Here is a 25624-nt window from a genome sequence, read left to right as displayed (position 1 = left end):
CTATGCCATCGTCGGCATCCCGCTGATGCCTGTCCAACATTGGGGATGTGAGGGCCACGTCATTCCGGTGAGCCTCTGCGCGCCGACATTTCCACAGCTGCGTGACTCCGCCGCTAATGACTCCACTCCACACCACTTCTCTCTTTCATAGTTTTCTCTACTGGCGCATCTGCTGCTATGTGTGCACGCGGACGGCCAAGCGGCCGAGGAATGCCCGCTCCAGGTAGCGGTCGGTGAGGGGACAGCGGTATGCCCGCTCCCAGCCGCCACCCTCGTTCCGGCGATCCATGAAGATGACACAGCGATCGGGCAATGACTCCGGGTTCGGTCCCTCCATGGGGCATGCCCATTCCGATCCGGAGCTGCGCATCATGGGGCGGGGCGTCGGCGGCGGCTACGATGATAGGGAGTTTGGCTACCGCAGCAGTGGAGGACGCAATCGCCGCCAGCAGCAGATTGCGGCACAGCCTCGCCAGCAGCGGCACAACATCTACGGGGTGTAGCGCTTGTAGCAGGGAATGCTGAGTTTTTGTGGCGCCATCTAGTGCTCAGAGTGGCAGGCGAACGACAGGTCAAGGGAAAACCAAAAAGACGGTAACAGGTCAAAACGTCAGGCTATCTCTGTTGAAAATGCATCCAGGGACCTGTTAGACGATTTACCGCCAGAACGTTGGCGTCCCTATCGGCTATTCCCTAGTGAAAGTCCATTGAGTCGGTTGCGTATCGGTCCGACGAAAAGGAAAAACCAAGAATTTAGTGAAGAGAAAAACTCTAGGGAATCTAAATATCTAAATCCAAGATTCGACTGCGAGATTCATGGTTGAAGGCGAGTGGGCTATTCAGTCGTCAGAAGCCGTATAGCGCTGAGTCCGGTTGGGGTAAGTGCTGCGGGAAGAGAAGAGAAGGGCTAAAGGAGAATAAAGAGTTGTCCCATTTGTAGTCTTGGCGCTTAGTAAATCGAGTTAAGCAGTGCGGATTCGATCGTCCAAGGAAGCCAGCCAGCAAACAACAGCAGCCGCAAGCCTAACAAAGTGGCGTTTAAACCTTTGGGATTGTCAGGAAAGCGCTCAGCCATCGGAGAAGCGAGCGTGGAAGCAGAGGGAGAAGACATTTGAGGAGCGCTTGGTCCCCCCAAGCGGCTAGCTTCCCGAGGCGTTGGCGTCGGCACTTTAGTAGTCGAGCGCGACGCGGCAGATAAGGAGGGCCCGTCCCTTGGTCGCGAGCAGATCGGCGGAGAGAAAGTGTCGATCTAGCACCGTCGGAGATTGGCCGTTTGGCCTTTTCTTTGCTTTCGCGTACCTTTCACCTGCAGAAGCAGGGGAAAAGAATTTGTGCTGTTCCCTTTCGCTCAGGAGGTGGAAAGGAAACATAGATAACAGTCGGGAGAAAGAGAATAGAAAAAACGAGGGGAACGCTGTGAGTGGCTGCGGACACCGCAACTCTACAGTAATACCCGATACTTAGTCAGTATGGCTCTCCTCCGGCAGACGCCGCTAATATTGAACGACACGACAAAGAGTGCGTGCGAGAGAGACAGAAAATCAGTCTGAGCGTGACGTCGGGCGCTGCGAAGCCACTGCAAATTGATTTCTTGCTTTTGGCTACAAAAATTATCCGATCTGATCCAGATTCAGCAATCTGATAGATATGGTCATTATCTATGATTCTGCGTTTTTTGTTTTCTCGAATGTGCAATATTGTGGATGCAACAGATTTTCGTCCTTTGTGTGGGCGGAAGGGGGTGGGGCGAAATTTTGAGATACACGTTTTATAGTGAGATCTAACAGAAGTGCGGATACCAAATTTGGTTACTCTAGCCTTAATAGTCTCTGAGATTTTTGAATATCCCCAGATTTTCGTCCTTTGCGGGGGCGGAAGGGGGTGTGGCGAAATTTTGAAACAAACTCGTCTCGGTCCGATATATTAGGAGTGTGGATACCAAATTTGGTTGCTCTAGCTTTTGTAGTCTCTGAGATCTAGGCGCTAATGTTTTACTCTAAGCAAGGCCGCCTATGCTACGTGTGTGTTAGAGAGAGACAGGGCGAGAAAAAATTAAATTGTTTTCTTGATGCTGGCTATAATAATTATACGATCTGGTTCAGATTTTGCTCTCTAGAAGATATAGTCATCTTCTACGATTCTGCGTTTTTAGTTTTCTCATATCGTCGAAATTGTGGATGCCACAGATTTTCGCCCTTTGTGGGGGAGGAAGTGGGCGGGGCAAAATTTTGAAATATTTTTGTAGCAGTGACATATCACAGAAGTCTGGGTCCCAAACATCGTTGCTCTAGCTCTTATAGTCTTTGAGCACTAGGCGCTGAAGGGGACGGACAGACGGACGGACAGACGGACAGACGGACAGACAGACAGACAGACAGGGCCCAATCGACTCGGCTATTGATGCTGGTCAAGAATATATATACTTTATGGGGTCGGAAACGATTCCTTCTGGACGTTACACACATCCACTTTTACCACAAATCTAATATACCCCAATACTCATTTTGAGTATCGGGTATAAAAAGAGGAAGCAACGGATTGACGGAGTAATTGTATTCGTGTTTGTAAATGTGTAATTAATTATGATTTCTGTGCGGAGTTAATTAGGAGAGAGTTAGATTTGATTCCGGTAGTGGCTTCTCGTGACTCTCGCCGATCTGCAAATATGATTTCCCACAACCTTGTGCCCATTTAAGTGTTCTTCCGCCACAGCAGCTTTAGGTATTCATCGAGGAAAGCGCTTTCGCCGATGGAGCCATAAACTGGAGAAAAGGTATGAGTGGACTTAAATTCTGTTATTGATAAATTACAACTTGAAACAAGGGAACTAGGGCCGGTCGGTGAGTGAGAGGGAGAAGTGCCCACTCGAATTGGTTTCGTAACATTACGGAGTCAGCAAGCAAGTTAGTTTGTCCATTTCGGACTTGTTTAGTGTATCGTTTGTATGACACATAGCCAAGTATTTGTAGGAATTTTATACATATATTTCATTTAGCTATTCTTTTAATGTGGGTGATTATATTATGGTATTTGCGGGTAATGTTATTGTTTTAGCCAGTAAGTGAATAAACTTTATAATGTATTAATCTAGCGCTTTGCTTTCGCTGGCAAATTCCCCATGTAGGACGCCCCGGACAAAGGGGCCATTCCGTCATTAAATCGAACGGTTTGGAATGGCCATGGTAGGGTGCGCGACACGACCTCGACAACACCAGAGGCGGAGTTGAGATACCTTTCCAGCACACATCCACCATTCTATTCAGGGATAAACAGTGTCTCCCGGTTAAGCATTTTCGTCGTGACACGCTACTTCATTCGCGGTATAATGCGTATAGACCACCAGCAGGAGGGGGGCAAGAACATCACTCCAATAGCCGACGAGCAGAGGGCGGAAACCCAAAGCGTGGTGCTTCCCTTCGCTGAATAACAGCTAGCCTGGCAGGATTTATATACACAGACGTGCATAGGTGACACGTTACATTTATGAATCATAGATATAGTATTATAACTAAAAATTGGCGCCCAACGTGGGGCCACACCTATTCAGGTGTGACACCATCAACACTGTGACATCCTTTTTGTTGTTTTTAAAACTTCCCGATTCAGCATAGACGGCATTGACCAAAATTGTTTCTCTGGAAGTGGTCATTGCTCAAGAATATCTTCTTTTCTCAACACCAAGTAGAGGGTCCGTCAGACGATTCGGAAAACGGAAGTAGAAGTTTTGACTTCTGGAGCGTCTTCTGGCCACGTCTGAGGAGCGTTTCGAAAAGTGCATCGATCTTAATAATACCCTACTTTTTCTGAGGCAGGAGTCTTAAACATGGTCTTTTGGGCGCATAGGACTGCAGAGGGAATCTCGTTTACTTACGGAACCCTGCCCACGGCTGAAGGACTGTGCGGAAGGCTTAGCCATTGCTGCTGATGAGTTTTAGCGCGTTGGACATACTCGGATTAATCTTGATTATAGAATTCCGTTGGCCACGAGTGAAATCAGAAGCAGCATGCTCATTTCAAGTATAGAGTCCCGAGCCGAGATTTTTGGACGACAGCGGCGCGAATCACAGCAGCAGCTGGCCACGGCTCGCGCATGCAGTTGTTGTTGGTTTTGATTAGACAGCGACAAGTGCAAGGCGTCTGCGCGCGTACACATTCTTTTCATTTTCTTTTGTGCTTAGGAATTGGGGTCTCAATTAGCATAGGGTCCGTTTCGCATGGGGATTAGCTATGCGTAAGGCAAAAATTTTTATGACTTTATTTTATCGTATCATATTCTTTGCGTTCTATTCTTGTGGTTTACATTCCATGTGTGTTATTTGGTAGGGCTGTTGATTTGCTAGCTCTCTCGCTGTACAAGGGAAGCGAGACTTGAGAACAGCTGTGGCGGTTGCTGGGCCACTGACCCTAAGTTGGCAACGTAGGAAGCTATGAATTATAACACGAGGAATCAGTTCTCTTTGCAATTTGAGTTTACGTACAATTACTTATTATTTTTGAATTTTTAGGTCATCTTAGGTTTGCTAGCATAAGTTATCTGACTTTTAACTAGAATACTTAATTTAGTTTTACTATTAATACATTTTTAACTTTGGTTTTGTCTGCGTTTGATAAGTAAGTGTTTAGGTTTTGTCGTGTAGTTTTTGTGGGATATATTTTTGTCAGGACAGTTAGGAATTAAGTTTGATTTATTTTTTTGTACAATGGAGAACCCCGATAACGAGCCTGAACCGGCTCCGGCGCCAAAATGCCAGTTGTGTGGGAAAACTTTGGCTTCGGCTCCTACATTGAAAACAAAGTGCAGCCACGAGTTTCACAAAACTTGTATGTCAAGACCCATACTACCTGTCCCACATGCAAGACGCTATGCGTCGATAGAAGTACTCCTCATAATACCAGGTCCCAGGCCAAGCAAAACGAGCAGCCATAACCGCTGAAAGAGTTAGTAGCATGGTTACACAGGCCATCAGCACGATGCAAAACGAGGTGGTAGCCCAGCTCACGGACAAAATGGCTCAAATCATTCAGTCCAGCATAGCAGCACATTTCCAAGAGACTGGCAATAGCATTCCTCAAGGGAATAGACGTGGGGAAGCGGATAACCCGTCCAACAAAATAGGGACAGAGAAGTGGAGGAAACATTCCGACAGGGACTGAATAGTCAGTATTCAGCACAGTTTCCGAGCTACGACCGTCCAAGCAGTGCAGTCTCAGATCTGAGTCAGCGACCGGACAAAGTCGCCCATATCCTCAATAGTTGGAAATTACGTTTCAATGGGACCCAAGAAGGATTGAGCATTGATAATTTTCTCTATAGGGTAGAGGCTTTGACGCATCAGACTCTCGAGGGAAATTTTCCAGTTCTGTGCAGTAACGCCAGTCTGCTTTTTGACGGAAAGGCCAGAGATTTTTATTGGCGTTACCACAAGACTTCCGGATCGATGAGATGGGACCGGTTATGCCAAGCCCTAAGAAAGCAGTTTAGGGATTCTCGAACCGATGTGGATATCAGAGAAGCGATAAGGGACAGGAAGCAAAAAGAAAAAGAAAATTTCGATTCCTTCCACGACGCCCTGGTACAGCTGATGGATGATTTGAAACTCCCATGTCAGAGAAAGCGATTGTGGAAACTTTACGGCGCAATTTGCGACCTGAAATTAGACATGAGCTCCTGAATGCCCAAATCGACTCCGTAGAACGTTTGAGAGAAGTCTGTCGTAGAAGGGAGGGTTTTCTCGACGACATTGGGCGGAGTCATGGGTACCAGAAATTGATTCCTTTCCGGAAACAGGTTGCGGAATTGGTAGAGGAAGCCCAATTAGAGGAGGCCTCCGAATTCTCGGATGTAGAAGAAGAGGACGAGGTGGCAGCCATGGCACTGATTTGCTGGAACTGCCGAAAGGAGGGGCATCGCTACCACGATTGCGATAGCAAAAGGAAAATTTTTTGCTTTGGGTGCGGAGCACCTAATAAATATAAGCCGTCGTGTAGCAAATGCCAAAAAAACGGCAAAGTGAACACCCAGCCTCGCCAGCCGGTCAGTGTTCAGCGCAAGCAGTCGAGTGCAGAGGCGAAATCCCAGTAGGGATACTTAAAACTACCGCCCAGCTTCCGTCTGAGAAATCAGAATCCGACATACACCAAGCTTTAGTCTGGCCACAACTAGTCCATGCCAGATCCCATTCGCTTTTCACCAACGACCAACCCAGTAATAAGTCCCTCACAAGGAGTGCAAGAAGGATGAGAGCGTTCCGGCAGGCGGCGAAAGCGATTAATTGCATTCGTTACAAGCAGAAGGACAAGCGTCCATATGCGGAAGTTCGCCTGTTGGATCAAACGGTCCTTGGTCTATTGGACACCGGAGCAGCTATGAGTGTTATTGGCGGAAAGTTAGCAGAACGCGTAATCCAAAGCCGAATTCCTTTTAAGAGAGGAGTTGTAAATGCTTCCACTGCGGATGGACGGAGGCAAGAGGTAGTGGGACGACTGCGGATACCGGTGCAGTATAAGGGTGCAGTGAAGGACCTTGAGCTGCACATTATTCCAACGCTCAGCCAGGACTTGTATTTAGGGATCGATTTTTGGTCAAGTTTCGATTTATTACCACCCAGCATGTCGCTGGCAGAGATAGTTCATGAACCGCAGAACCTCAGCCGAGCGGAAATGGACCAGTTGCAAGCGACCATCAATTTATTTCCTTCGTTTTCCGTTTCCGGTCTAGGAAAGACGGCTCTGCTTTCGCATTCAATTGATGTAGGTGATGCAAAAGCCGTGAAGCAGAGACACTTCCCTGTATCTCCTGCGGTAGAGAAATTGTTATATGCGGAGATAGATCGGATGCTCAGCTTAGGGGTGATAGAGGAATCCGATAGTGCGTGGTCATCACCAGTAGTATTGGTGCAGAAGCCAGGAAAGGTGAGGCTATGTTTAGATAGTAGGAAAGTTAACGCGGTGACCAAAAAAGACGCGTATCCGTTACCACAAATTGATGGGATTCTAGGACGTCTTCCTAAGGCGTTGTTTCTGTCGAGCCTGGATCTTAAGGATGCCTATTGGCAAATTCCCTTAGAGCCGAGCTCACGCGATAAAACAGCGTTCACGGTTCCGGGGAAACCTCTCTACCAGTATAAGGTAATGCCTTTTGGCCTCACTAATGCTTCGCAGACCATGACAAGGCTGATGGACAAGGTAATTCCGGCCAGTTTAAGAAATGAAGTTTTTGTGTACCTGGACGACCTTTTGATTGTGTCGGACAGTTTTGAGTCACATCGGAGGGTGTTGAGTGAAGTGGCAAGTTACATAAAAGCGGCAGGGTTAACGCTGAATGTGGAGAAAAGCAAGTTTTGCATGAAGTCAGAGCGGTATTTGGGGCATATAGTAGGCGAAGGGGTGATTCGTACAGATCCGGATAAGATTTCGGCTATGTCCGATTTTCCTTTGCCAAAATCCCTAAAGTCTCTGCGTCGCTTCCTAGGTATGGTAGGCTGGTACAGGAAGTTTATAAGCAACTTCGCATCGGTAGCCGCGCCTCTCACGAACTTGCTCAAACCCAGACAGAAATTTTCAATGACTCCAGAGGGTCAGGAGGCTTTTGAAAAGTTGAAGGAGATGCTTTGCTCAGCACCAGTTTTGCGTAGTCCTGATTTTAGCAAACCATTCTATGTTCACTGTGACGCTAGCATGACAAGCGTTGGGGAGTGCTGGTGCAGAAGACGCCGGAGGGGGACGAATATCCGATTGCGTTTGTATCGAAAAAACTCAACAAAGCCCAAAAGAACTATTCGGTCACCGAACAAGAATGTCTGGCCGCAATAGTTTGCATAAATAGGTTCAGAGCTTACATCGAGGGGCATGAATTTACTGTAATCACTGATCACGCCTTTTTAAAGTGGCTCATGTCACAAACTGACTTACACTCACGTCTAGCCCGATGGGCATTAAAGCTGCAGAGTTTCTCGTTTAAAATCGAGCATCGTAGCGGCAGGCTTAATGTGGTTCCGGATGCTCTTTCTCGCGTAAATGAGGAGGAAGTGGCGACTCTAGACGCGAGCAATGGGTTGTTGGTGGATTTGGAATCGCCAGAATTCAAGGCAGAAGATTACGTGGAGATCGGAGAAAGGGTTAGGGGCAATATTGATAAGTTGCCAGATCTCAAAATTGTAGATAACTTGTTGTATCGTAGGTCAGATCACGCAACAGGAGAGGTGCTACATGATTTGGAAACTCTGGATTCCTCAAGAGTTAGTGGTTGACGTTTTGCGTAACGCGCACGACAATCCACTGGCTTCCCATGGAGGCATTCACAAAACCCTAGAAAGGATACGGCGGTATTATTACTGGCCTGGTTTGGTTGCCGATGTGAAGAAGTATATCCAGGCTTGTGATGTCTGCAAGACTACCAAGGCCCCAATACAATCCAGAGACCGAAGATTGGAATTGCGCCCGAGTCACAACGTTTCTTCCAGAAATTATATGTAGATTTCCTGGGGCCATATCCCCGTTCAAGAAGTGGACATATAGGCATCTTTATCGTCCTCGATCACTATTCTAAATATGTGTTTCTTAAGGCAGTGAAGAAGTTGACCGCGGACGTGGTAGTCAAATACATGCAGCAAGATCTTTTTCATGCTTTCGGGGTTCCGGAGACAATAGTATCCGACAATGGCACACAATTTAAGTCTGAGGCATTCCAAAAGCTACTCCGGGAATATAAAGTTTCGCACATTCTCACGGCCCTGTACGCACCCCAAGCTAATGCTTCCGAACGCGTAAATCGCTCGGCGATTGCAACAATCCGACTGGGACGAGAACCTCAGCAGCATTTGCTGCGCATTGCGTTCGGCGGTGCATGCAAGTCTGAATGCAACTCCTTATTATATGGTGTTCGGACAGCATTTCATCACGTCCGGGGCAACATACAAGCTTCTGAGAGCATTGCGGGTGATGGACGACAGGTCAGCAGTTTTCTCGCGGGAGGATTCATTAGACTTGGTTCGAAGCAAGGCTCTAGAAGTCATGAAAAAACAGAACGATAAGAATGAACGGCAGTATAACTTACGGTCGAGAGACATATCCTACAATGTCGGCCAGGAGGTGTTCCGAAGAAATTTCAGGCAGAGCAATTTTCAGTCAGGGTACAGCGCGAAGTTGGGTCCGGCCTTTCTGAAGCCCAGGGTCAAAAAGAAGATAGGGCAGGCCTACTATGAGTTAGGGGATTTGCAGGATCGTTACGTAGGACGGTTTCACGCGAAAGATCTTCGTCAGTAAACCAACTGATTCAAGCTGTCCTGTTATCATTCTTGGGAGTGTGACCCCCAAGCCTGATCTTTCGGGGGTGCTTTTGTAGCGCTTGTAGCAGGAAATGCTGAGTTTTTTTGTGGCGCCATCTAGTGCTCAGAGTGGCAGGCGAACGACAGGTCAAGGGAAAACCAAAAAGACGGTAACAGGTCAAAACGTCAGGCTATCTCTGTTGAAAATGCATCCTGGGACCTGTTAGAGGATTTGCCGCCAGAACGTTGGCGTCCCTATCGGCTATTCCCTCGTGAAAGTCAATTGAGTCGGTTGCGTATCGGTCCGACGGAAAGGAAAAACCAAGAATTTAGTGAAGAGAAAAACTCTAGGGAATCTAAATATCTAAATCCAAGATTCGACTGCGAGATTCTTGGTTGAAGGCGAGTGGGCTCTTCAGTCGTCAGAAGCCGTATAGCGCTGAGTCCGGTTGGGGTGAGTGCTGCGGGAAGAGAAGGGCTAAAGGAGAATAAAGAGTTCTCCCATTTGTAGTCTTGGCGCTTAGTATATCGAGTTAATCAGTGCGGATTCGATCGTCCAAGGAAGCCAGCCAGCAAACAACAGCAGCCGCAAGCCTAACAAAGTGGCGTTTAAACCTTTGGGACTGTCTGGAAAGCGCTCAGCCATCGGAGAAGCGATCGTGGAAGCAGAGGGAGAAGACATTTGAGGAACGCTCGGTCCCCCAAGCGGCTATCTTCCCGAGGCGTTGGCGTCGGCACTTTAGTAGTCGAGCGTGACGCGGCAGATAAGGAGGGCCCGTCCCTTGGTCGCGAGCAGATCGGCGGAGAGAAAGTGTTAATCTAGCACCGTCGGAGATTGGCCGTTTGGCCTTCTCTTTGCTTTCGCGTACCCTGCAGAAGCAGGGGAAAGAATTTGTGCTGTTCCCTTTCGCTCAGGAGGTGGAAAGGAAACATAGATAACAGTCGGGAGAAAGAGAATAGAAAAAACGAGGGGGAACGCTGTGAGTTGCTGCGGACACCGCAACTCTACAGTAATACCCGATACTTAGTCAGTATGGCTCTCCTCCGGCAGACGCCGCTAATATTGAACGACACGACAAAGAGTGCGTGCGAGAGAGACAGAAAATCAGTCTGAGCGTGACGTCGGGCGCTGCGTAGCCACTGCAAATTGATTTGTTCCTATTGGCTATAAAAATGATCTGATCTGATCCAGATTCAGCAATCTGATAGATATGGTCATTATCTATGATTCTGCGTTTTTAGTTTTCTCGAATGTGCAATATTGTGGATGCAACAGATTTTCGTCCTTTGTGTGGGCGGAAGGGGGGGGGGCGAAATTTTAAGATACACGTTTTATAGTAAGATCTAACAGGAGTGCGGATACTAGATTTGGTTACTCTAGCCTTAATAGTCTCTGAGATTTTTGAATATCCCAGATTTTCGTCCTTTGCGGGGGCGGAAGGGGGTGTGGCGAAATTTTGAAACAAACTCGTCTCGGTCCGATATATTAGGAGTGTGGATACCAAATTTGGTTGCTCTAGCTTTTATAGTCTCTGAGATCTAGGCGCTAATGTTTTACTCTAAGCAAGGCCGCCTATGCTACGTGTGTGTTAGAGAGAGACAGGGCGAGAAAAAATTAAATTGTTTTCTTGATGCTGGCTATAATAATTATACGATCTGGTTCAGATTTTGCTCACTAGAAGATATAGTCATCTTCTACGATTCTGCGTTTTTAGTTTTTCTAAATTGTGGATGCCACAGATTTTCGCCCTTTGTGGGGGCGGAAGTGGGCGGGGCAAAATTTTGAAATATTTTTGTAGCAGTGACATATCACAGAAGTCTGGGTCCCAAACATCGTTGCTCTAGCTCTTATAGTCTTTGAGCACTAGGCGCTGAAGGGACGGACAGACGGACGGACAGACGGACAGACAGACAGACAGACAGGGCCCAATCGACTCGGCTATTGATGCTGATCAAGAATATATATACTTTATGGGGTCGGAAACGATTCCTTCTGGACGTTACACACATCCACTTTTACCACAAATCTAATATACCCCAATACTCATTTTGAGTATCGGGTATAAAAAGAGGAAGCAACGGATTGACGGAGTAATTGTATTCGTGTTTGTAAATGTGTAATTAATTATGATTTCTGTGCGGAGTTAATTAGGAGAGAGTTAGATTTGATTCCGGTAGTGGCTTCTCGTGACTCTCGCCGATCTGCAAATATGATTTCCCACAACCTTGTGCCCATTTAAGTGTTCTTCCGCCACAGCAGCTTTAGGTATTCATCGAGGAAAGCGCTTTCGCCGATGGAGCCATAAACTGGAGAAAAGGTATGAGTGGACTTAAATTCTGTTATTGATAAATTACAACTTGAAACAAGGGAACTAGGGCCGGTCGGTGAGTGAGAGGAAGAAGTGCCCACTCTAATTGGTTTCGTAACATTACGGAGTCAGCAAGCAAGTTAGTTTGTCCATTTCGGACTTGTTTAGTGTATCGTTTGTATGACACATAGCCAAGTATTTGTAGGAATTTTATACATATATTTCATTTAGCTATTCTTTTAATGTGGGTGATTATATTATAGTATTTGCGGGTAATGTTATTGTTTTAGCCAGTAAGTGAATAAACTTTATAATGTATTAATCTAGCGCTTTGCTTTCGCTGGCAAATTCCCCATGTAGGACGCCCCGGACAAAGGGGCCATTCCGTCATTAAATCGAACGGTTTGGAATGGCCATGGTAGGGTGGGCGACACGACCTCGACAACACCAGAGGCGGAGTTGAGATACCTTTCCAGCACACATCCACAATTCTATTCAGGGATAAACAGTGTCTCTCGGTTAAGCATTTTCGTCGTGGCACGCTACTTCATTCGCGGTATAATGCGTATAGGCCACCAGCAGGAGGGGGGCAAGAACATCACTCCAATAGCCGACGAGCAGAGGCCGGAAACCCAAAGCGTGTGCTTCCCTTCGCTGAATAACAGCTAGCCTGGCAGGATTTATATACACAGACGTGCGTAGGTGACACGTTACACATTAAAGCTGGGATCCTATGCCAGAGCAGAACGCAATACTTTTCATATCCCACCTTGGGTTTCCTTAACCAATCCCATAACTTTCGACATTGACAATGAGGCTTCATCAGCATTCGTTCGCTCACAGTCTTTATCATAATGATGATGATAATGATAATAATGTGCATGTGTGTGGTGTGTGACTCTCGTATAGGACCAGAACTCAAAAGTGCAATGCACGGCAGAAAAATCAACACGAGCTGATTCAAGGGGTAAAGATATGTATCTTTGGCACACCGAAGTGCCGACACTCTTTCAATTCAAGCTTGTTCACAGCCCAGCGATTCGCAAATGCGGCCAATGAGTATGTGTTGTGAGTATATAACAGCCCATCCGATCCGATCAGTGAAGATTTTCTCTCCTTTCGCTTTTCTGCTTAGTGGGGTCCCAAGTGTGGGAAAAGCCACGAGGGCGTGAAACTCAAGAAAAGCATGAAGAAAATTACGATTAAACCGGTGACTAGCTCATGGTCTTCCTCGAGCGAACCGACTGCCTTTGTTCAACTGGGACGATAAGGTCTGAGCGTGTCCATCTCGGCCAGTGAGAACTTGCTCGTAGCGGGTCAGCAGATTGGTGCGGACAATGGCGCCGTTCAGTTCCGCCTGGGCCTTGATGGCCTGTGGGAAAAGAGAGGAGAGAAAACAGTTGGATAAAGCCGAGGAAGAAAAGGAAATATAAACCCACCTGAGTATCGCTGACAGACCAGACCATTCAGGAGATTGAACAGCACAATGGTCATGAAGAACACAAAGAGCAGGAAGATCAGGTAAGTGTAGACGCTGTCAAACTTTATGTCACCGGCATCAAATTCTCCCGTGAGCATCACAATCGTCTTGATGAGCGCCTCGATGGGCACGGAGAATGTGTTGAAGTGACCATCATCTTCTCCCTCCTTTGCTAGCTCTGGCGTGCTGTCCTTCGTAGAGGAGGAATCCACCTGGGGCTTGCCAAATAGTATGTAGAAGCACAGACTAAACGTAAGCACAAAGATCGAGTAGAGAGCAAAGCTCTTGATAAAGCTGCTGGAGACGGCGCGCAGCATGAGCATGTGCGTCGAAATTGAGAGTACTGGCAGGGAGCCAACCAGCAGGCAGAACTCCACGGACACCAGCAGAATGGTGAAGACGGCCAGTATGCGCTGCGTCTCCTTGTCGTAGCTGGCTTCCATGCAGGTTAGGATCGACAAGACAATGAAAGCCACCTCCATCAGGTTCGTGATGGACCTGAAGTACAGCAGCGGCGACATGGCAAGTTGTATGACCTCTCGGATCATGAGATACACAATCCCTATCCAAGAGAACAGGCCGAAGAGGGCAGTCAGGCCCGTGTGGTCGCTTTCGTGGAACTTAAGGAGCGTATGCGTGATAATGGAGGCAGTAAAGAGAGAGTAAAGTAGAAAGTTCAGATAGAAGATCACCGAGAGGCGGTGCCACTTGAGGAAGAGGAAACTCGAGATTAGCGGGTGCTGCAGCAGGTAACGCAGCTCCTTGGAATCGGCGATGTATGCGATTTGAGTCATCTCGTCCTCCAATTGGTGAGGATGGCCAATGCTCCGCTTGTCCGACTGCCCGGGCTCTCGCTGGCGTCTCATCAGATTCTTGTAGTTGATGATGATCTCGAAACTCTGGTCAACGGGCTTCTCCCCGTTGGTGGTGATGCAGGAATCGAAGTGCTCCTCCAGCACTTTCGGGTCCATCTCCTGTATGGGAAGATCTCCGAACGCGCTTCTCGCCCCGATGTTCGCTCCCTGCCGTAGAAGCTCCTGTGCCACCTTTGTGTTGCGATACTTGACGGCATAGGAGAGTGGCACCAGGCCAGCCTTGTCCGCCTCATTGATGTCCACACGATCGCTCTCGAGCAGCAGCTGGAAGCAGCGCTGGTGGTCACAGAAGTCGTCCAGCGGCTGCTCACCCAGGCGACTGATAATCGCGTTCAGCAGCTTGGAATTCGATGTCAGCCTCAGCTGCGGATGCTTCAACAGCTTCTCTAGCTCCCTGTGGTTGCCCCAGATTACGGCCAACTCCACGGGGCTGATGTCGCTCAATTTTGAAGGATTAATTTTGATGCCCGTCTCGAGGATGGCCTCAAAGGCTCGCTGCTTGCCCCGCTTGATACTCTCCGCCAGCAGGGACTGATACTCCTCCTGGTTGGCATTGCATTGGTTGTCTGCGTTTTCGCTGACGTTCTGGTGGTACTCCGCGAGCTGTTGCTCGAACTGGTTCTCGTCTCCGTCCCGCAGCGTGCGGAGGAGTCGCTCGCAGTCGATCTCTGCTCCGGCCTCGCGCAGCTCCGGCAACGGCAGTTCCGGATACTGATCCCTCAGCATCTGGCGTACCTGCCCGTTCCGATAGCTGTCAATGTGTCTGACCCAACAGACGGTTTCTGTACAGACCTTGAAATGGCCGAAACAAAAGCATGAGAGTGGACCGACCCCCGCAACAAACGGTATTTGACAACGCTTCATGCTACGATGATTTTCACACAAATGACTGTCTGTCCATGGAGCTGGCCAGCAGCTGGAGGCAGAGCCACAGTCAGAGCCACAGTCACAGCCACATGCGCAGCCGAAAGCTACCCCACAGGTTTCTCGAAAATTAAAAACCAAATCTTCGTTTTGGGGGCAATTAAAGAAAGCGTCTTTAAGTGGTTTTTGTGGTACCCGAACTACAGACTTAATTTGCCCTCCCGTGTAGTTATTAAATTATAACAATCCAACTGAAGACAAGGTAAGATAAGGCCTGAGAAGTACTCAGGGAGTGGCTTGATTGTTCAAAGTGATCTACAAATTTGAATCAAGTTTGGTGTTCGATCTCGCTCGCCTTTTGGTATATCAAAATTTAACGATCATAAAGAATAATCATAAAATAATCGACACATCAATGTCAATTATCAATCAATTGGTTACGCTTTATGCTTCGAATACTGTTCCGAATGGAGCTTTAGATAAAGCCCTGGGCAGTGCTGAAATATTGCGATTTATAGGCGGCTCTTTTCGTAAATTTCAAGGCGGCTTCTTTTGTGGGATCTGATCCCTCCAGCCGTCAGCTCAACGTCTTCTCCGCTCTGTTGTGTTCTGTTCTGTTCTGTTCCGTTCTGTCTGCAGTCTGCTGTCTGCTTTGATGCTTGAAATGTGTGAGACATCGGCTAATCACACATGAGACCTGGCTAATTTGAATATTCCCCCACTGATTGTTTATCAATAGCCTACGAATCTTCTCTTTTGTAGGTAGCTCTTCGGCTAATGTTGCTTTAGTATGCAAACAAATTGAGGATTGTAAATGACGCCCCTGGGGTCAAAATTTGTCGTTGATAAGATAAACAGAATCGCACAATCACCTTCCTTAATTGGCCCTTTATTTGATATTTTCTTGTCTCCCATCTTAACCTCTTCCCCATTCTGGTATTTGTTTTTCCACCTGAGTACGAGTATTTGCCCAAGCAATTGACAAACAACTTCATTGTTTGTTCAAGCTGAAGCTCGACCCAAAGTCTTACTAAGACATCGGTTAACAGAAAACTTAACAGCAAACGATTTCAAAAGTGAGCAACTCCTCTCTCAGTCGCATCTGACCCTAGCAATTAAGAGCACTACTTTCAGAAATATTGATGTAATCAAGGTAATCTATACTTATTGCGAAAAGCTTCGGAAAACACAAATTTCCCTTAAACTCTTAAACATTTGCTTCATCTACGGAAACCAGTCGAAATCACAGAGTATACGGAGTCTGGAGTGGAATTTTATTCCCCTTCTCTTGGAGCTCACATATGTATATACTATAACACTGGTAAAAAAAAAAAAAAGTACTCGTATCACTCTGGAATTTGGGAATAAAGTGTGTCACAAAGGAAAGGGAGTCCAACGACATTATTACTAGTTTTAAAAGAAAAATAATAATGAGATTATCTTCATTCGCGATTCGAAAACTGTTTCGACTACTCATTTTTTCTTTGAGTGAATTTATATTTATAAACCTTTCAGCCCTGTTCTTCTTTCTGTCTGTGGGAACATCTGGAATTTGGAGACTGAGAGAGCTGGAGCCTAGGAAATTGCCCAACAAAATTGGATCTGAGCTGCACACCGAATCCTCTACTAATGTTCTTTGTGTTGGTGCAGCTGCAAAAGTGAAATCAGCAAATGACAACACTTCGGAAAGAGTAAGTAGAAGAGGGACAGACGTGATTAATGTAAAGTTTTTAACGCGATAAACTGAATATGTATATGTCCAGCTGCACAGGATCAGCCGCGTTTTTCCGATCGTCTGTCAATAATTTATACTATATACGTACTGTCTTACACTGCTATAACATTCTCACATGATATTTTACCATACCCTTCCCGAATACGTGATGTGATCAGATCGAAAGACCCTCTAGCTGCGTGGGAGGAGGAGAGCAGAGTAAACACTAAACTAAATTGCTTGTCCATAAAGTCTGTTCTTTGGCAAACTGTGCTTGGATTGTTTATCCAATTTATGGCATTATTATACCCGATACTCAAAATGAGTATTGGGGTATATTAGATTTGTGGTAAAAGTGGATGTGTGTAACGTCCAGAAGGAATCGTTTCCGACCCCATAAAGTATATATTCTTGATCAGCATCAATAGCCGAGTCGATTGAGCCCTGTCTGTCTGTCCGTCCGTCCGTCTGTCCGTCCCCTTCAGCGCCTAATGCTCAAAGACTATAGGAGCTAGCGCAACGATGGTTTGGATCCAGACTTCTGTGATATGTCACTGCTACAAGAATATTTCAAAACTTCGCCCCGCCCACTTCCGCCCCCACAAAGGACGAAAATCTGTGGCATCCACAATTTTAAAGATACGAGAAAACCAAAAAGAGGACCAGAATCGTAGATGATGACTATATGTTCTAGAGTGCAAACCTGAACCAGATCGTATAATTATTATAGCCAGAATCAAGAAAACAATTTCATTCTTTCTCGCTCTGTCTCTCTCTAACACACAGGTTTGTTTATCAATAGCCTACGAATTGGGAATCAGGAAACATCGTCTTCTCTTTTGTAGGTAGCTCTTCGGCTAATGTTGCTTTAGTATGCAAACAAATTGAGGATTGTAAATGACGCCCCTGGGGTCAAAATTTGTCGTTGATAAGATAAACAGAATCGCACAATCACCTTCCTTAATTGGCCCTTTATTTGATATTTTCTTGTCTCCCATCTTAACCTCTTCCCCATTCTGGTATTTGTTTTTCCACCTGAGTACGAGTATTTGCCCAAGCAATTGACAAACAACTTCATTGTTTGTCCAAGCTGAAGCTCGACCCAAAGTCTTACTAAGACATCGGTTGACAGAATGGCGTAATATCACAATAATTAACAGAAAACTTAACAGCAAAAGATTTCAAAAGTGAGCAACTCCTCTCTCAGTCGCATCTGACCCTAGCAATTAAGAGCACTACTTTCAGAAATATTGATGTAGTCAAGGTAATCTATACTTATTGCGAAAAGCTTCGGAAAACACAAATTTCCCTTAAACTCTTAAACATTTGCTTCATCTACGGAAACCAGTCGAAATCACAGAGTATACGGAGTCTGGAGTGGAATTTTATTCCCCCTTCTCTTGGAGCTCACATATGTATGTAGGAAACGAAGGAAAGAGAGAGACACGAAGCGGTCGTGTTTTCGTCGTGTCGTCGGGATAGAGCAGTAATCGGCTCTGAGAGAGCCGATAGCAAGGGAGAGAGATCAGTCAGTTGTCAGTTCAGCCACGCATCAGACGTACACGCATATAATTATTCACAAACATACTTGTAAAACTTGGAGCTGTTATAATTTTAAGTCCAACATACTTATCAAATAAATGTTACTCGTTGCCATCAAGCAACTTAAACTACTACTACATGTATATACTGTACTCGTATCACTCTGGAATTTGGGAATAAAGTGTGCAACAGATTGATGCAACAGATTTTCGTCCTTTGTGGGGGCGGAAGGGGGTGGGGCGAAATTCTGAGATATACGTTTTATAGTGAGATCTAACAGAAGTGCGGATACCAAATTTGGTTACTCTAGCCTAAAAGGTCTCTGAGATTTGTGGATGCCCCAGTTTTTCGTTCTTTGCGGGGGCGGAAGGGGGTGTGGCGAAATTTGGACACAAAACGGTCAAGGTCCGATATCACAGGAGTGTGGATACCAAATTTGGTTGCTCTAGCTTTTATGGGTTCTGAGATCCTTGAACTCATATTTTGCAATTGGCCAAACCGACCATGAAACCTGTGTGTTAGAGAGAGACAGAGCGAGAAAGAATGAAATTGTTTTCTTGATTCTGGCTATAATAATTATACGATCTGGTTGAGATCTTACATTCTAAGACATATAGCCATCTTCTACGATTCTGCGTTTTTAGTTTTATCGTATCTTTAAAAATGTGGATGCCACAGATTTTCGTCCTTTGTGGGGGCGGAATAGGGCGGGGCGAAGTTTTGAAATATTTTTGTAGCAGTGACATATCACAGAAGTCTGGATCCAAAACATCGTTGCTCTAGCTCTTATAGTCTTTGAGCACTAGGCGCTGAAGGGGACGTACAGACGGACGGACGGACAGACGGACAGACAGACAGGGCTCAATCGACTCGGCTATTGATGCTGATCAAGAATATATATACTTTATGGGGTCGGAAACGATTCCTTCTGGACGTTACACACATCCACTTTTACCACAAATCTAATATACCCCAATACTCATTTTGAGTATCGGGTATAAAAAAACCCATACATGAGCCCGGTCGCCCGTATTCTTTGATTTTTCCCTAAATTATGTTGGAGCTTTTTTTTGTTGTAAAGAGGCCTTAAGCCCACGAAAAGCTCAAGAGCTTTGGAAGCTTTAAGCTTTAGCGCAGATCAGCGGCAGCAGGTGCTTCACACCTATGCGACGGTGATTAGTTACCCTTACTTTTGCATTAATACGAAAATAAAGAAAATGAAGAAATCTTAAATTACAAAAGTTCCTAGTTAAATATTCATGAAATTATTCCCAGTCCCCTACCATCTGTTTTTGAGATCATATATTTTATTCCTATTATTTAAAATTATTATTCCTATAGTTTTAATTCTCTTATTGCCCTAGCTTATACTCAACCCATAACTATATATCATTTTCTTTCTACCCATGTATTTAGCTTTAGGCACAATCGTTAAAAATAAATATTGTTAATGATTTGGAAATGATTTGTTAGAAGATTTTTGTTTAGGAGCCATGCAGGGATCGATGAGGGAGAGTGAGGTAAGACCCCCGGCGAGAAAAGCGATCATCCATAAGCCATATTTTCTTCGGAATTAGGATGATCAAGGTTGGGAGGGCCATGGCTGTTGCATCCAACACCAGCACAGCTACCCGTCGGTTCGGATATGCAACGCGGAAGCCCACTTCCCTGTCCCCTTAATTCCTTTGTCCCTTCTAATTCCCCCAGCCTCCTCATCCTCCTTCCCCAACCCCCTAACACTAGTCATACGGTCATACGCAGGGTATTGCACGCGAACAAAAATAATAAGATAAGGCATCGACGCGAGCACGTATAGGAAAGGACCAGTATAGGAACCCCCCCCCATACTACCGATCATACAGCCGGAGCCAGCGCGTGCACCAGTCCTGCCCGATACACCCCCGACCAGCTCGAGTGGCACCGCCACACACAACAATCGTTGCATGTGATATGCTACATTTATCTTATTTTGGCGCCCAACGTGGGGCCAGATCCGGCTTGCCCCATTTAAAGAAATAACTTGGTCAAAAGTAACACCTGATTTTTATCCTTGCTAGACCGTTTTTTTTTTTGCAACTTATCCAGTGGATACTGTGGATCCGTTTAAGCTCATCATGGCCTACAGGGCCTAGTATCGTGCAGGGTATATTGGCGTGCATTAGGTCCGATACACTGGAAGTGTTATAACTTATATTGGGTATAACTCCGTGGGTCGAGCTTAGCCTATCAACTAGTCGAAGATTGTTATAGGAGCTAAGCGAGAACACTACTGCAGGAAAGAAGAGCGCATTCCAAATCGTTTAGGATGAAATTCTACGAAGATTGCCCCTAATTAACTGGGTTTTGGCTGTCCCGAGGAACCCCTGAGAAGATTACTGAGGTTGCAAGCCTCGGTAAGCCTAGGTGACATCGGACTCCCATACTACCTGATGATTAGTGGAACTAATCCAGCACCTTTCTCAGCCCCAATACTTCTGATCTGACCTTTTAGATTTCGCTGGATGAGGGATTATTTATCCTGCCACGGACCTAACTTGTGAGGCAGATTTCAGTTATAAGTAGATTACCCCATTCCTCTCCCTTCCCTACCCGAAAACAATGCAATCCGCTTTACTCTATTCCTACCCAAAAAACGATTGGGCTCCTAAACTGTTTTGATATCTACATATATATCTATATCTATTGACTGTGACTTTTTTTGTATTATTTTTTTTGCATTTGCTATATATATCTAATATATTCATACTTGGTGGTGCCCAAACCGAAATGGTGGTGTCTCGTAGTACGGAGAATTTAGCCCTCTCAGAAGATACGGGGAAACATTGCCAAATTTGCTCCGAAGTAATCGTTTACCAGGTACAACTATTGTCGGCCAGTTGTGGGCACACCTTCCACAGAGTGTGCTTCACCGCTAAAAGTGGTAACAAACGGAAGTGTCGCACTTGTCAGCAAGACCTGAACATCACATCGGCCTCGGCTGAGAATCTTAGTCCCATTGGTCCGTCTACGTCTAGAGCACGAATGCCATCTGTTACTCAGTCCCTTCAGACTAGAAGTCAAAGCAAAAGAGTTAAAGCGTTAAGCCCTCTTGAGATGGCTAACTCAGAGAATGCCAACAGGTCTCCAATCTCCGTCGACGCTCAACAGAATCAGGCCACTATGGCGAAAACTATACAGCAGTCCATAGTGGACGCGATTAGAGTAGCTATGGTAGAGCAAACCCGAATTTTGGCGACCAGCATGGCTGATCAAACTAACCGGCTAGTTCGAGCCATTTCCGATGGACTTCAAAGTACGGCATCTGTACCCTCCCCGAACATAAATGCAGCTCGGATGCAACCGGTAGCAGAACTAGAACAACAAACGATCGAGCAACTTTTTCGGCTGTCCACTAGTGAACAGGTAGCTGTGCCGGGGATTAATCAATCGGGAAATAGTTCGTCACCCTCGAATTTGGGGCAAACCCGTAATGTTGGCTCAGGAGTTTCCACAGGTTCCTCCGCTTCATCCCTTCGGGCAGATCGTGTTAGCCAGATAATGTCTAATTGGAAACTGCGGTTTACGGGAAAGGCTGGTATGTCGATTGAGGACTTCATTTCGTCCTTCATTTTCGTCCTTTGTGGGGGCGGAAGGGGTGAGGCGAAATTCTGAGATATACGTTTTATAGTGAGATCTAACAGGAGTGCGGATACTAAATTTGGTTACTCTAGCGTTAATATTCTCTGAGATTTTTGAACATCCCCAGATTTTCGTCCTTTGCGGGGGCGGAAGGGAGTGTGGCGAAATTTTGAAACAAACTCGTCTCGGTCCGATATATTAGGAGTGTGGATACCAAATTTGGTTGCTCTAGCTTTTATAGTCTCTGAGATCTAGGCGCTAATGTTTTACTCTAAGCAAGGCCGCCTATGCTACGTGTGTGTTAGAGAGAGACAGGGCGAGAAAAAATGAAATTGTTTTCTTGATGCTGGCTATAATAATTATACGATCTGGTTCAGATTTCGCACTCTAAAAGATATAATCATCTTCTACGATTCTGCGTTTTTAGTTTTCTTGTATCGTCGAAATTGTGGATGCCACAGATTTTCGCCCTTTGTGGGGCGGAAGTGGGCGGGGCAAAGTTTTGAAATATTCTTGTAGCAGTGACATATCACAGAAGTCTGGATACAAAACATCGTTGCTCTAGCTCTTATAGTCTTTGAGCACTAGGCGCTGAAGGGGACGGACAGACGGACGGACGGACAGACGGACAGACGGACAGACGGACGGACGGACAGACGGACAGACGGACAGACAGACATGGCTCAATCGACTCGGCTATTGATGCTGATCAAGAATATATATACTTTATGGGGTCGGAAACGATTCCTTCTGGACGTTACACACATCCACTTTTACCACAAATCTAATATACCCCAATACTCATTTTGAGTATCGGGTATAAAAATCAAAAATCTTTTTTGTTTTAATGCATCCTTGGCCTTTTTGCAACGTTTTAAAGTCAGCTGTTTGATAAGCTGCAATCGATAGTAAAAAACGCGGGAAACTGTTTGTTTACTTTGAGAGCTTACCAAATTGAAACTAAGTTCAAAAACTGAAATCAAAGTAATGGAAAAGAAAGGCCAGGGTATGTAGAGTTATTATATTAAACAAATTTGTGCTCATGTTTTTGAATATGTTTTTGTGTGTATTAATTTGTGTCGTCCAAAGGTAGAGAAAAAGACTGTTACTTCGAAGCTCGCGAATCCGGGCTCAGTGAAATCCGCGGAGGATATAGAGAAGTCCCTAAAGACCCTATCCAACGAGTTACTGAACGCCTACCATGCATCGTGCAAACCCTCGAGAACGAAGAGGAGGTCCAAGCCACTCTGGTGGAACCGAGATCTCTCTCTCCAAAGGAACAACCTCAAGGAATTCTTCAAGATCGCAAAACAAGCGAACGAAGAGATTGTCAATGAGGAATATAAAATCCTACTTAGGAGCTACAAGAAGGAAATACGTAAGGCACAAAGGAACCCGTGGAGAAACTTCTGCTCCAACATTGAGAAAGTGCCCGAAACCGCTAGGCTCCGGAAGCTGCTCTCAAAGCAGCCCACAGTACAGAGCCAACTAAAACTAGACAACGGACAGTGGACAGAGGGCAGTAAAGAAGCCCTAACAGCACTAATGGAGGCGCACTTCCCTGGATGCACCGAGGTCACTGACGCCAAGGAGCATCAGGAACTAGCAACTGAGGAACAGCACCCCCCAATAGGTCTGTTAACCACTAAGAGAATCCACTGGGCCATAGACTCCTTCGCGGCCATAAAAGCACCAGGACTGGACGGGATATTCCCAGCCATGATGAAGTTGACCAAAGAGGTTATTACCCCATGGCTCTTCTCAATATACTCAGCATGCCTAAGTACAGGCTATATCCCCATCCAATGGAGAACCTCGAGGCTTGTCTTCCTCCCTAAGGCAGGAAAGTGCAGCCACGTGAGTCCCAAGGATTACAGACCGATAAGCCTTACCTCCTTTCTACTAAAAACACTAGAAAAGCTGTTGGATTTACACATCAGGAATGAGGTAGGGGAACTGATGTCAATAAACCAACACGCCTACACTAAGGGGAAATCAGTGGAGACGGCACTACACTCGCTAGTAGCCACCATCGAGAGCGCCCTTCACAACAAAAAGTATGCTTTGGGAGCATTTGTGGACATCTCAGGAGCATTCAACAACGTGGCAACAACCGCAATAACAAGTCGCCTAGAAGCGAATAACATACACCCTGCAATCAACGTCTGGATCAAAAACCTCCTAAGTTGTAGACGGGTGCAATCGGAGTGGGGCACCGCTTCCATGGTAAAGGGGGCACACAGAGGCACACCTCAGGGTGGAGTCCTGTCGCCACTACTGTGGAATTTGGTGGTCGACGACCTCATTAAGAGATTTGAAAGGAAGGCCCCAAAAATAACAGCCTATGCAGATGATATAAGCATACTTATTACGGGTGTATGTCCATCGACCCTCAGCTCCATAATGGAACGTACACTCAGGGAGATACGTGAGTGGGCGGAAGAGGTAGGACTCAGTATCAACGCGGACAAGACGGACCTCATCCTCTTTACCAAGAGGTACAAGGTACCGATATGGACCCCCCCCCGAAAATTTACCAAACTAGGCTGACTCCAAAATCACAGGTGAAATACCTAGGCACAGTACTGGACAGCAAGCTGGCATGGAGGCCCAATGTAGTGGAAAGGGTGAAGAAGGCTACCATTGCGCTTTATGCATCCAAGAAGATGCTCAGCAGCACATGGGGCCTGTCACCTGCTCTAATGCACTGGATCTACATCTCGGTGGTGCGACCAACTCTGCTGTATGGAGCCTTAGTGTGGTGGCAGGCTATTGAAAAGAAGACATACCATAAGCTTATGGAAAAGACTCAGCGACAGGCTCTGCTCTGTATTACAGGGGCGCTGAGGTCAACCCCAACAAAAGCACTCGAAACTATATTCGGAATCGACCCCCTGGACATTCACGCTCGCCTGATTGCGGGAAAGGCAGCACAACGCCTTATAGCATCAGGAAACCTATCCATACAAGGATACGGGCACAGTTCAATTGGCAGGGACATGACCAGATCAACTGATTACATGACCCCCCAAACTTGCCTTGACGTCAAAACAACCACATCTTTGGGACCTGAAGACTGGAAAATTGGAAGGGACCAAACTGAGCACCTCAACATATACACAGACGGCTCCAAGACCCTGTACAGACCCTGAGATAAGGCTGTCGTATAAGCTACCGGACCAATGCAGCATATTCCAGGCAGAAGTTTTTGCCATCGGGAAGGCAGCGGAGGTCGCTCTCCTAACAGAACGAGCACACGATGCGGTCAACGTATTCGTCGACAGCCAAGCGGCGATAAGATCCATGCAGTCGTCCGCGGTCAGTTCCAGAAGTGTCTTGGCGAGCAGGGAGGCATTAGACATCCTAAGCACGACAAAGACAGTGCGGATCTATTGGGTTCCCAGCCACCAGGGCATCGAAGGAAACGAAGCGGCGGACGTACTAGCTAAGGAAGGCGTCGGGCTGGAGAATAGGAGAACCGAGAACGTGCCTGTCTCCCTCAGAACGCTGCAAGGCGATCTAGAGAAGCAGGCTAGAGACCAGACTGATAGCAGGTGGAGGAGTACCACCACCTGCAGAACCTCGAAGATAATGGAACATCTCGTCTGCAACTGTCCGGCTCTCTCAAGGGCAAGGAGGAGATACCTGGGCGCCCCAGTGTTGGCATCACTGGAAGATGCCTCCAAAAGGACGCCACAGGAACTGCTGGCCTATGCTAAAAACACCTCGATTCTCGGGGACTTTTTAAAAGCACATTAACACTCCCGCGACGGTTCATACACACCCCCATCCGGATAACTAAGGGCCATATTGGCCTATGCGTGGCCCCGCTGAGGGCCGTCCGGGTTAACCTAACCTAACCTAAAGGTAGAGAATACTTAACCAATGTGCCCGTCTCTTATGGTCAATAACTAATTTTGTGCGCGATTGTGCGAGAAAGTAATTATGTAATATTG

Source organism: Drosophila miranda (assembly GCF_003369915.1).
Source record: "Drosophila miranda strain MSH22 chromosome Y unlocalized genomic scaffold, D.miranda_PacBio2.1 Contig_Y11_pilon, whole genome shotgun sequence".
NCBI lineage: Eukaryota > Metazoa > Arthropoda > Insecta > Diptera > Drosophilidae > Drosophila > Drosophila miranda.
Note: the sequence above shows the minus strand (reverse complement) of the source record.